The 14,428-nt window shown below is 32.8% G+C and overlaps 1 pseudogene; it reads left to right on the top strand.

Annotated features, from left to right (window-relative positions):
* The first annotated feature begins 5,268 nt into the window (after positions 1 to 5,268).
* On the top strand, positions 5,269 to 5,405 carry LOC124897489 (annotated as a pseudogene).
* Positions 5,406 to 14,428: the final 9,023 nt, after the last annotated feature.

Here is a 14,428-nt window from a genome sequence, read left to right as displayed (position 1 = left end):
TTTTAGGTACTAGATTAGGGGTGTTACAATATCAAACTATTTTGTCAAACCTGTAAAACTTAAAAATCATTAAAAATCTTCAAATCATAAGCCTTATCCTTGTTTTTGTGAATATTTTCTTCATCATGATAATGGATTAAGTTAATTGATAATGTTAAACCATCAGTCACAACTTTGTTTGATCTCCTTGAACTTGCTTTTGTGATCTCTAGTCTTCTAGGTAGAGTTACCACTATGATGACTTTTCTTAGACCGTAAACCTATTCCCTTCAATGATTTTTAAATCCCTCTCTAGATAGGCCTTTTGCAAGTGGGTCTGACATACTATCCATTTAGTTTATGTACTCAGTCATGATATTTCACTAGAGAGAAGTTCTCTAACGATATTATGTCTCTGTCTTATATGATAAGATTTCTTATTACACATCGCCCTTCTTGCCCTACCTATTTCTACTTGACTATCACAGTGTATGCATACTGGTGCCAAAGGTTTGGACTAATAAGAAATATCTTTTAAGAAATTCTGGAGCCATTCAGCTTCTTCACTTGCTTTATCTGACGCGATAAATTTAGATTTCATATTAGAGCAGACAATACATGTCTGTTTGAATAATTTTCACGAGACTACTCCTCCACCTAAAGTAAATACATATCCACTCATGAATTTTACTTCATTAGATCCAGTGATCTAATTTGCATCGATATATCATTCTATAACCGCAGGATATTTGTTATAATGCAAAACATAGTCTTGAGTATGTTTTAGATACCCCAAAACTCTTTTCATTTCGATCCAATGAGTTTTATTGGGATTACTCATATATCAACTCAATTTAGTAATAGCACATGCTATTTTTGGTCGCATACAATTCATGATATACATTAAACTTTCCAACACTCTTGCATACTCCAAATGTGAGTCGCTTTAATCTTCACTCTTTTGAAGTGCAAAGCTCACGTTTAATGGTGTCTTGACAGTATTGAAATTCAAATACTTGAACTTGTCAACTACCTTTTCAATATAATGAGACCGTGACAATGTCAACCTTATGGAGTTCTATGAACTTTTATCCCCAAGATCACATCAGTAACTCCAAGGTGTTTCATATTGAACTTGCTCTTAAGCATTCATTTCATAGTGTTTTTGTTAGAAATGTCTCTACTGATGATCAACATGTCATCCATATACAGACAAATAATGACTTTGTGATTTTAGAGTGTCTTTAATGTAAACACATTTATCATATTCGTTTATCTTGAAGCCGTTTGCCAACATAGTTTGGTCAAACTTTGCATGCCACTGTTTGGGTGTTTGTTTTAGTATATAAAGTGAAATAATAATTTTGCATATTTTTATTTTCTACCGGAAACTACAAAACCCTCGAATTGTTTCACGTAAATTTCTTCCTTAAATTCTCCATTTAAGAATATTGTTTTCACATCCGTTTGATGCATTTCATGATCATATATACCATTGCTAATGCCACCAACATTTGAATGAAAGTTATCATTTTTTACTGGTGAGTATGCATCAAAATTATCAAGGCCTTCTTTATGTCTAAAGACTTTCACAACAAGTCTTGCCTTATATTTGTCAATAGTACCATTAACTTTTATTTTTCTTTTGAAGATCCATTTAGAACTTAAATATTTATTTTCTGGAGAAAGATCAACCAACTCTCAAGTATGGTTCCTCATGATTGAATCAGTCACACTATTGAATTCCTCTTTCCAAAAGGATGAGTCCGAAGATGATATCGCTTCTTTAAATATTTGAGACTCATTTTCAAGAAGAAATACTACAAAATGTAATCCAAAGAAAGTCAACATTTTTTTATGTGTTCTACGCATTGTATTCTCATCATTAGGTACATTTTTCTTTGGTTTGTCCCGAGGTCGCTTAGATCCCCCACTAGATAACTCATATCTAGTTTTATACAGATAAATGTGTTAAAAAAACTCAATATTATCTGATTCGATTATTGTATTTTCATGAATATCTGGATGTTCAAATTTATAAATCAAAATCGACAAGCTTACTAGTTGTCGCATATTCAATGAACACATAGTCCACAGTCTTTGGTCCTATTTTTACTCCTTTAGGCATAGAAACTTAGACTTTAGCTAGACACCCAACACTTTAAATATTTTAATTTGGGTTTTCTTTCTTTTAATTTTTCATATGGAATAGAGCGTGTCTTGCTATGGGACACTCTATTGAGTATTTCGTTTGCTGTAAGGATAGCTTCCCCCACATAATTTGCGGTAATCTTGAACTTTTGAGTAAGACAATCATTGTTTTCTTCAACTTTTGATTTTTTCTTTTTGGAAGGCCATTTGATTGAGGTGAATATAGGGTAGTAGTTTGATGGATAATTCTATTTTCCAAACATATCTCCGCAAAAGAAGATATATACCTTCCACCTCTATCACTTCTTATCATTTTGATCATTTTATCCAACTGATTTTCAAATTTAGTTTTATATTTCCTAAACACATCTACTGCTTCATCCTTACCATTTAGCAAAATAAATATAACAATATCTAGTGCAATCGTTAATAAAAGTTATGACATACTTTTTTCAACCACGAGATGGTGTTGATTTTATATCACAAATGTCTATGTGAATTAATTCTAAAGGATTGAATTTCTTTTCAACAGATTTATACAGATGCTTAACATGCTTAGACTATATATATTTGATACTTTGATTTATTGCACTCAAAATTAGGCAAAACTTCTAAATTAATCAGTCTTCACAAGATTTTATAATTGACATGTCCTAAATGTTTATGCCACAATTCATTTGACTCAAGAAAGTAAGAAGAAGCCTTAACTTTCTTCATTTTAATAGACATTACATCAAGTTTGAAAAGACACTCACTGAGATAGCCCTTTCATATATATATATATATGTATATATATATATATATTTATTTATTTATTTATATATTTCACTCTTGCTTATTACAACTTTATGTAAAACAAACATACATTCAAACCTTTTTTAATGAGAAGTGTTGTGTACACTAAGTTCTTTCTAATAGTAGGGACATGGAGAATATTGTTAAGAGTCAACACCGTATTGAAATTTATTTTTAGGACTTTTTTCCACTTTGGATATTGTATTATTTCTAATGAAGATCACTTCTTGAGACCAACGGTATCATAAGTAGCAAAAACTTCTTTGTCCACACAAACACGTCTTGTAACTCCTGAATCAAACCACCATTCATTTGGATTTCCAACTAGATTGCTTTTTGTGATCATAACACACAAATTTTTAATATTTCTAGTTGTTTCCAATATGTTATCTGATCTCTTTTCTTGTTATTCTTTAGAACTTGAAACTTTAGATCTTTGTGGGCAACTTCACTATAATTGTAGCACATGCCTTTGAAACTTTCCCTATTCTGCTATTTCTTTGTCTAGAAGATTTCTCCCTCTTTTTATTACATGTAGAATCATCTTTAAAAAGATTTGCAACTATCATTGATGATATTTCATTCAACTCATTATCCTGTTCTATCTTGAGATGAATCACAAGATTTTTTAAATCATACAATTAATTTTCAAATATTTCTTTTTCAGAACTATGAGGATCTCTACTTGTGAATATTTGCATTTTAAGTTTAGTTAGCCTAAAGCACGTCATTTGCTATCATTCTTTGAAATTCACATCAGATTTTTTTGTTTTTTCTATCGATGCCATTGCAAAAGCAACATCTGAACCTCTTAGTAACATAACATCAATTGCCGTTGGAACAACACCATTCACGACCGAATTAATTTATTGTTTAGTTTCGTTTGTCATTTTTTTGTCAGCTTTGACAAATATTTAGTATTTTAGAATACTAAAGATAAAATTTAATCTTTAAACAACTTGTTTCTAGTCAATACTGAAGTTTTTATGTCTTCAAATAGTTAATCAAATAGACTTTGACTTGTGATGAAGTTTTTATACTATCAAATCAGTATCAAGTTCAAATAGATTGAAAACCCATAGATTTTAAACTCCAAAAATCAATACAGAGAATACAATGAATCAGTGAAATTTTTATATTCTTCAAATTGAATTTCCAATTTAATTTCTCGGTAAAGTTTTTATATTCTTAACCGAGGGAGTAGAAATCAAAAGATTTTACTCTCTACAAAATCAAATCGAATACATATTAATCAAGTACTTGATTTATGAATGGTGATGTATTTTTCACCAAAAAGGTACAAAAAAATAAATATTTTTATAATTTTCTTAAGATTGTTGTTTTTCAGGTTTAGTAAAATCTGTATTTTATATCAAGAACATCAAACACATGTTCAAACTAAAGAATGAACAATCAAATGAAGTTGTAACTTAGTATTCACAATTTTAAACTTCACCAATAAGTTCAACCCAACTTATGATCATTAACAAAATAACGTTCAAACTATTTTTTGAAAAATACAAAAATCAAACGTTCTCTATAACAAAAAGGTCTGTTTAAGACCAATATTTAGGGATGAGTTAATAATTCCATATCTAAAAGTATAGTTATTGAGACGATATTATATTCCGGTCCCTAATTATGCATTTTATTGCGAAGGGATAAAATATGGTCCTAAAAAAATTATTAACTGGTCCCTATTGAAAATTTGAGACTTGAGATGGAATCTTAAAATTTTAATAAAAAAATTATTTTTGTTATTTAATTAATAAAATATAAAAGAGCGAAATTCATATCTTATATAATTAAAACAAAAAAAAACACTCCGTATCTTGAAAAAAATAGAGAAACGTTACATATTCATATATATGGTTATTCATCTTAAAATTATTTTCCTATTTTTTCACAAACTGCGCACGTCTACTATTAATTTCCATCGCCGTTCCATCGCTTTTACCCTAATCAGCTAATCAGTTATGATATTCTTAGTTTTTCTTTCAATTTTGATTGTTTGGTTTCCTAATCTGTGTGCTTGCTCAATTTTGTATGTTTTCAAATTCGTTTCTACTACTTGTTTGATTCAAATTTCATTTTTGCTCAATTTTGTTTATTTGATTTCACTATTCTCTATTTTCTATTGTATTATTTTTAATTTTATTTCTATTGTTTTGTATCGTATAAACAATGTCAAATCATGCATATAATGACTTGGAAAGGAGCTTTGTCGGTCACTGCTTACTGATGATGAAACATTTCATTGCTTACAAATTCTAATAGCTTTATTGGTTACATGCTGGATTTTTAGTTTATAAGTTTTGAATCATAATCCTCTTTGCTTACTTTATCTTTTCGCTTGGGGCAATGATGCAGTCAGTGAGGTTCTATCTGAGGCGCATCTATTTTCGGTTGAAATCTATTTCCAACTCCCCCGCTTTCTAATGATGAAACGCTTTATTTCTTACACAAAATTTCACCAGAAATAGACCAGTGACTTACAGATTCTTATAGCTTCATTGCTTACATGCCGGACTTTTATTTTATGATCAGTTTTGAATCATAATGCTCTTTGCTTACTTTATCTTTGCGCTTGGGGTAATGACGCAGTTAGTGAGGTTCTAATCAATGCTCATATTTTGCTGGTTGATATCTATTTCCAAACCCCCTCGTTGTCCTTCTACTTTTATCTAGAAGTCTTTAAACCACCTATTTTGAATAGCAACCCTCATAATTCTATCAAAGCCTCCCATTGTCAATATAAACAAAAAAGGAGGTATAAGGTAACCTTGCCTAATTTCCTATTCTGATAGAAAGAAACCCACTGGCTCACCATTTATTAGGATAGAAAAACTTACATTGTTGATGCAAAACCAGGTCGAACCTAACCATCTATCACCAAATCCCATTTGCTTAAAGGTGTTCAACAATAATTTCTAATTTATATGATTATATGCCTTTTCAATGTCCAACTTGCACATTACACTGGGATATTTCCATTTTAATCTTGATTCAACGCATTCACTGCAATGAGGATAGTATCTATTATTTGTTTCCATTTAATAAATGACATTTGATGTTTATTGACCAACATATCCAACCCTATTTTAATCTTTTCTACAAGTAACTCTGCTATCACCTTAAAGATGCCTGTGAGTAGATTTAGTAGTCTAAAATCCTTAGTTCTGATGCTCCTACTCTATATTGCTCAGGATCTTAAAATATGTCATCACCTGCATGTCGGATCCTTTAAAAGTAGTGCATTTTTATAGGATCCGACATGGGTGCAGCCACATTTTTGGAGAGTCCAAGCAACTTAGCTCCTACTTTCTTAGGATAGTGCAAAAAAAGTGGCATTGAAGCTTTTGTCAAGTGGAAAAACTGCTTAAAAGTAAATGGTTCTAAAAGAAAGACAAGCCTTAAGCCAACTAAATCTAAGAAGGTAGGTTAAATTGTCTAGACTTCCTTCTGAAATCTAGCAAGACAACTTGGGGATTTAGGCAACTCCCTGGTTTTGAGATGGGTTTCCTTATGTGGATTTAGGAAAATTCCTTTTGTTTTATAATTTTTATTTGGATTATTAAAATTTAGCTTATTGTTTTACAAATATAGGAGAGAAGCAAAAGGAATGCAACAAACCGAGCTAAGTTGATAATGCTTCATCACATGGGTAGCAAGCCTATTCGAGATATTATTTTTGAAAAGGTATTATCATAAAGTTATTTTCCTAAAAAATTATTTATAAGGTATTATTTTACATGTTTGTCTTTGATGTAAAAGGTGGGGGGGGGGGGGGAGGGGAAGAAAGATGGCAATCCAACAGATTTAGGACTATTTTTTGTGAGAGTTAAAAGAAAGATAACAAGCTCGTTGAGCCTGAAGAAATTCAAAAACATATGAATTTGGTAAATTTAATATGTATATTAATTACTTGAAATTATATGGAATAATTATAAAAAGTATTTCTTTCTACATTTTGCAGGCTCAAATAGAAGAAATAGTGAATGCAGAGCCGTTTTTATCTAGAATAGAGATTGTTGAAAAGTGTTTTAGACCTCAAAATCATAGCCATGTATATAGTTGCCTTTGGGGGTAGAGTAAAGGTGAAAGACTTAAAAGGTATCATTTTCCCCAAGGCTAAATTATTGTCTATGCTACGTTCTACTCAAGAGGAAAACAAATACTTGAATGATCGTTTGTCTATCTTAGAAGACGAGATGAAAGAAATAAGGAAAATGAAAGAATTTTTGCTGCTCAACAACCACAAGTCATGGCTACAATATGGCCAATTTTAACTGAATGACCATTGCCTTATGGTCTCCAAGTTAGTAATAGTATACCTTCTCACTCCCCTTTGTATATTTATTATATTGGTTTGAGAAATTTTGGATGCATGAACTGTAGCAAGTGGTTGGTGTCTGTAGCATGTAATTGTTGTGATTCTCGTTGTTTTATCATACTTTTTCCCTCTATTAGCTGGTACCAGAGCTGTTCCACTTGAGCGCGATCTGTTTTATGCTTCTGGTGTGATTTACTTAGAATATTACCATATGTTATTAGCATAATTGGTGAATTATTTAGATATTTCCTTTGACTTGGTTATGTGAAATCCCATGAGGTATAGTTGGCTGATTCTTAAATAGCATTAACATCTAGACCCCAGTAGAGAAATATATACCTTGATCCTGTAAAATTAAAAAAATTTAACAAACATACCTAATGTATTTATTGGTTAAGGAGCCTTTGTTGAGACGTATGAAAAGTTTCAATGATTTACTTAGTGTTGGCTAAATGGTAGTATTCAAAGTCCTCAACTGTAAGGCTAAAATAAAAGGAGTTGTAGTATCTGTCTTGACAAGGCAAACACTTATGGAATCAGTAGAAGGGGTGTGTATAATTTCCTTCACATTTACTGTAGAAGTATTAGATATTGTGACTGTGTCCCAATAATAATCACCAATGAAAAAGTACTTTGGCATAATGTGATTAGAAAATAAAGCCTAAACCACTTGTAACTAGTCATGCTTAATAATATGACAACAAGTTTAACAAAATTATCGTTCATGCCATGTGGACCTACTGCAGAATGAGGGCTCATAGAGAACACCACAGTTTTTAGCTCTTCTAAGGTAGGGTCTTGTTGGAGAATGTTAGTCTGATCATCATTCACCAACCCGGGAATATATTTGAGGAATTCTTCTGGAATAACTTCCTCTTTTCCTGAAAAAATCCCTTGAAAATTGTTGCAAGCAGTGCTTTTTATATCTGGCACTATATTTTCCACCTCATCCTATAAAAGAAAAGTGATAGAATTTTCCATAATGTTCAAATAAATGGATTTACTAACGTTCACATGCTTCTATCACTGTTAGTATTCGAACTCTCTGTCAATTTGTGGTTAAACTTCCAAGCTGCATCGCTGACTTGTGGTGCATGTGTTTGAAGGAATTCAAAATTTATAATATAGATTCAATATCTAGTCAGCTGAAACTCCAATTTGCTAATCTTAATGTTGATTATGATCTTAGTTCCACAAAAAAAAGGAACAAATAAATACTTTAGTTAGGAAAAAATAAAGCAGAATAGATGTTTATGAATCATAAAACCAACCACAACTAATTTGGAATTGAAGCTTAGTTGTTTGGCTCTGTTTGTATTATTACTCAGAGGAATATTTTATTTGTTGTGCATTTGTAAATCCTAATTCCTTTTGTTCTTTAGAGAGACTTGCAGGTCCTTATAAGGAGAACTGAGAGATTTAAAGAACCTCTAGTTTTCTAGAATTCATAATTTAAGATCAAAGAAAAGTTTTTTAGGATTTTGGTAGACAGGATTGAATAAAGCAGAATGCAGGTGAAGGATTCATAAAAACCACCTGATCTAGGATTATGATATAGTAAAGGATGGAGGAATTGTGAGAAAAGGAAATCATTGTTTTTTATTGTAACTCCCCAAAAATATACCCTGGACGCCACACAGTGCTTACGGTACCGAAAGACCACAAACTAACCCATGAACTGGTACATGTTGTAAGAACTGAAAAATTGTAACAAAATACACATGTGCGGAATAATTGAATATGCTTAAGGTTTTAAATACTGAGAACTTTACTGAATCATAAGTCGGAAAACAACTGTCTAAAAACTAATAATCTAACTGACTGTCTGAAAGTGTCTAAAAAGCCTCTAGCTGACTAATTGTGGAGCTGATAGGACAAACCCCCAACTAACTCCAACTAAATAGAAATACAGAACTACTAAGATACACCAAAATAAAGAATTCATATCCTCAAAATATGAGGACTCACTATAGCTGTTGCTAATAATCTGACCTATCTAAGCACGGTCAGGAAACTGACCATTCGAACCTATGATATTAAACATCATAGTGCAAGAAATTAGTATTCGATCAGTATTTTGAATGTACTGATATATGATATGAGGTTAGGATAAATGCATGGGCTAACTATGCATAAAAAAATCATAATAACAGACATGCATCAAAATACTGAAATCTGACTGAATAAACTAATAACTAACTGGCTGAATAGCATGAGATAACTGATGCAAAGATACATGAAAACTATAAAACATGAGTATACATGACCAAGCATATAACATATTTCTAATATAGTCTGTAAACTAAAATACTAAAATCTGATAACTGTATGCTATGGTCAAGCAAAATTGAACTGAGTTCTGAACTGAATACCGAAACTAAAACTATAAGAGGTATCATCTAACTGACATACCCCAAAGCTGAGCTGATTAGGATCCAACCTATGACCCCTGTTGGAAGGGTGCTAGTACCGTGCCACGGGTACTAACAATGGCTGTGGAGTCGGTCCTAATCTAGCGGATGACCCCTGAGATCAGTCGTAAACTGACGGGTGACGTCTCATAACCTATGCTGGCTATGTAGTTCTAAAACTTAGGGATTTCTTATAAGGACACAGTCCTAACTAATGAGTGAGCCCTCGTCCCTAGGTTCGCTCAGTGCTGAATTCGACTCCCAACTGAACTGACTCAGATTACTGAACTGATCTAAGTGTGACTGACATGATAACTAACTGAACCAATAATGCTCATACATATCTGAAACCATTTTGAAAATGTTAATACTAAGTAAACAACTAAATTTCAAGTATTCATAACCCCCAGGGCTCGATAGCAATAACAATAGGGACATACTAAAGCTTGAAACTATAACAAGAAAGCATTATTCAAAACTCATCAGTTAGGCATTTCATCAAACACATGGAGATCAAGACTTTAACATGAGGATACTTTCAAACTTAATGATATAGCAAGATCACATGACAAAATCATAAACTGAGGATTTATTCTGAATTCTCATTAACACGATATGAAAACCACAATATTTAAAACATACCATAATGCATTCCACTTAAAACTAATTATAATCTTAACTTGAAATTTAAATGGAAATAAATTCATGGACATAAGCATGGGAATGAGTGAAACATGTGGAAATAGCATAATTGCAATACTAAAACCATATTTAGAGAGTTGACATTGAAATTTCCATCAATTAAATGTGTAAGGGAAACTTCCATCAAAATACACTTTTAAACATGATGTATAATCTAGATTCGTAAAAGCTTTATGGAGATAATTCATAGTAACATGTAAAAACCATAATTTAAATCTTTAAAATGGATTCTTGTACTCCATGGGTAAAAAGGGCCCATGGACGAACATCACACATACCTAACTGATGAATTTTTGTGAGTTCTTGGTGATTTCTTGAAGCTTGAACTTAGATTTGAAGAAGATAGGGTTTTGTTATTGTGAGAGTTTGTTAAATAATGAGTGATTTTGCCCTTTTGGGACCCTAATCTCGTGTTATAGGTGAGGTAAAGTAGAGGGGAAATGGCTCAAATACCCTCACATACCCGAAATTAATTAAACTGAATGTGGCCAGCGACATGGAAAGTGACGCATTGCATTAGGTGATGCACCGCATTGTACCCCACCAATGAAATAAGCATCGCGCCGTTGTTATATCGCCCTAACTCACTGGTTTGAACATCCAATCAAACCTCAAACCTCCTCCTAAAAATCTTAAACCTACCCGAGACATGCTGTCGACCACCCCAATCATGAATAAACTTAAAAATCGATATTCTAAGGTCGAAAAGGTCAGAATTAAAATCATCAATTTTTAAGAGGCTTTGGAAATGACTAAATCTTAATACTTGGTGAAATTTTTGAAGTCTTTGAACCTCTTTAGTATGCAAGAGTGAGATGAAATAAGCTAGGATCTTACAGGGTCTTACAATATCTCCCCCTTGGGAACATTCATCCTCGAATGAGACTGGTTAAGCTGAGAATTATTGAGGTACTGAGATTATATGCTGAATATGCAGAATTAAAACATGATTCCATGACTAAGTCTGAAACATGCTACATAAACTAAATTGCTTTCGTGAAATGCATGCAATGACATGAGAATAGTTATAAGGTTGAGATAGAAATGTGAGAGTCCAATTATGAGTACCCATTACTTTAAGTTGGATCTTGTTTCGTGGAGGAAAGTTAAGAGATTAGGACATGGAAACTCAGGGTATTACAACATCTCCCCCTTGGGATATTTCATCCCCCCGAATGATACTGACTTGGCTAAAATACTAAGGAAAGACTCAGATAATACATGAGTCACTTATGAGACGAATCATGATTAAATATCAGGAGTCAAAAAATAAGGCTTGAGGAATAGAGTATCAATGACATGAACTCATTAAAGAAATCAGATCTAAGGATATACATGACATATTCTAAATTTTGCTGATCATTAGAAGTGTAGCATGAGTCATGGGAACTGAGCATACTGTAAAACATGAATGCATGAGTCATGAGCTACATGACCTAAGTTTGGAGTTCATAAATTCATGGAATATGATTCAGACTACTGGGTGAACTGGAACTCCTTATACTAGTAACAGGGAAGTGTACATGATTTTCTATAAAGTGCATGAATATGAGCCATAATCATAGGACTAACATGTAAGGCATGAGTAGATATCGTGATGACTGAAAAAACCTTGCACTAAGATAAGAATGGGTCGGGCATCTTCCTTCCCTACTGAAGTTCAACAATACACTGGCATTACTACTACAATCTGAGAGCCTAACTTGGTTACTTGTTCTATCATCCCCCCTTAGCTTAAAGCCATCATTCTAAATTTTGGAACCACTTAATCAACATCTCTAAACTGAACTGTCACCATTTTACTCTAGAATCTGGGGTATAATACTATGCATAACTGGTAAACTCACCCTGAATGACTATGCCCGATAATAAAAAACTTGTTGTTAGTACTTTCTTCTGAGATACAAATCTTAGCCCTCTATCGCCCCAACAATCATCATGTAATAACTTAAAATTGACGAAATTAGAATTTTCAACTCCTCTTTCTATTAGCTCAACCTTCAAAGATTCAAACTTAGATTCTAACACATAACATGGATATCTCCAAATGTTTACAAACCATACTACTTTTATGATAGCCTATAAATATTATATCCACAACATATGTTTCAAATCAATAAACCTAAATTCCTGCGTACACTGCTTTAAGCCTATGGATTGACCTTTCGTACAACTAGCCCCATGAAATATAATATGATCAAATTAAGATAACACTATCCTAACTCTACTACTATTGCCAAACTCTTAGTTTCATGCTTCTAATTCTAGATCATATGCTATCATAGAATTCTAAGAAGGAATCTAAAAACACGTCTGACTCCTAAGCACTGAGGTAATACCCCTTTATTCGTTGGTTGGTTCATCAAGAAACTAAAATTAAACGACTCTATTTTTGAAATCAACTGAACTCGTTTGCTAGAATACTGTAATCAGGCAATTTTTTTATAACCGCTTGGCTATGATAGATTTACCCTATGGGCATCCTTTGACTCAATGGCATGACTTACCATATCCAAAACATATACCATTACCATCTCTACACACACCTTGGTGATTTCTACCACATTTCTGGTAAAGTGGGTTTGTACGACCTCTTTTCATACTACCCTGAGGTTAAGAGCCTGACGTTCTATCCCAACTGGCATTTCTAAATTTTGGCATTAGCGCACTAGATACAGAAGGACCTGGGGCTAAGAATTTTAGATAAAACTAGAAGCGATTACCACCCTCTGACCTTGTCTTATAACTACTTGTTCTAACTCTCTTATTCTCACTCTCTTTCTCCTTATGCTTCTCCCCCTTACTTTGCTGAGTATGAACCCAAGCCTAGATAGTAAAATAGCCTGCAGGTTGTTCTGAGCAACTACTGATAAGCTAAAGTAGTGAAACCAGCTCTAAATTTGATGTGAGAGATATGCTCGTTCAGGGGATCTTCCTGAACAAGCGGAGGTACGGGTTAATTCCCATTCCTTCTTCCGTTATTCATTTTGGGAGGCATGGTCTGTATCAAAATAGAAGATGAATTAAAAAGAGAGATTAAATAGAGCTCATGCTCTTTCGCACAACATGAATACTGAAAGAAAGGAAACTTTCCTAAAATATCATGTAGCCTCTGGTCCATAAGTGTGGTACACTTTACACCCATGCACAAGACTTTACTCAATATGGCTTTCAGACTCCCTAGGACACTTTAAAATATTAGGATCTGATACCAAGTTTGTAACACCCCAAAAATATACCCTGGACACCACACGGTGCTTACGGTCCCAAAAAACCACAAGCTTACCCTTGAACTAGTATGTGCTGTGAGCATTGAATAATAGTAACAAAATACACATATGTAGAATAATTGAATATGCCTTAAGGTTTTAAATTCTGATAACTTTACTGAATGATAAGTTCGAAAACAACTGTCTAAAAAATAATAAAAAATAATAATCTAACTGACTGTCTGAACGTGTCTGAAAAGCCTCTAGCTAATTAACTGTGGAGCTAATGGGACAAACCCCCCAACTAACTCTGGCTGAATAGAAATACTAAACTACTAAGATACACCAAAATAAAGAATTCATGTCCTCAAAATATGAGGACTCACCACAGTTATTGCAAATAAGCTGATCTGTCTAAGCGCGGTCAGGAAACTAAGCATCCAAACCTATGATATTAAACATCATAGCACAAAAATGAGTATACGATTAGTACTTTCAATGTACTATTTTATGAGATAAGGTTAGGCTAAATGCATGGGTTAATTGTGCATAAAAATAGTAATAACAGATATGCGTAGAAATACTAAAATCTGACAAAACAAGACTAATAACTAACTGACTGAATAACATGAGATAACTGATGCAAAGATACATGAAAACTATAAAACATAAGTATGCATGACCAAGTATGTAACATGTTTCTAAAATAGTCTGTAAACTGAAATACTAAAATCCAATAACTGAATAACTGATAACTATATGCTATGTCAAGCAAAACAAAACTAAGCTATGAACTGAATACTGAAACTAAAACTATAGGAGGTATCATCTAACTGACATGCTATAAA

Source organism: Capsicum annuum, chromosome 3, assembly GCF_002878395.1.
Source record: "Capsicum annuum cultivar UCD-10X-F1 chromosome 3, UCD10Xv1.1, whole genome shotgun sequence".
NCBI lineage: Eukaryota > Viridiplantae > Streptophyta > Magnoliopsida > Solanales > Solanaceae > Capsicum > Capsicum annuum.
The sequence above is the reverse complement of the archived record's forward strand: the minus strand, read 5'-3'. Positions and strand labels throughout refer to the sequence as shown.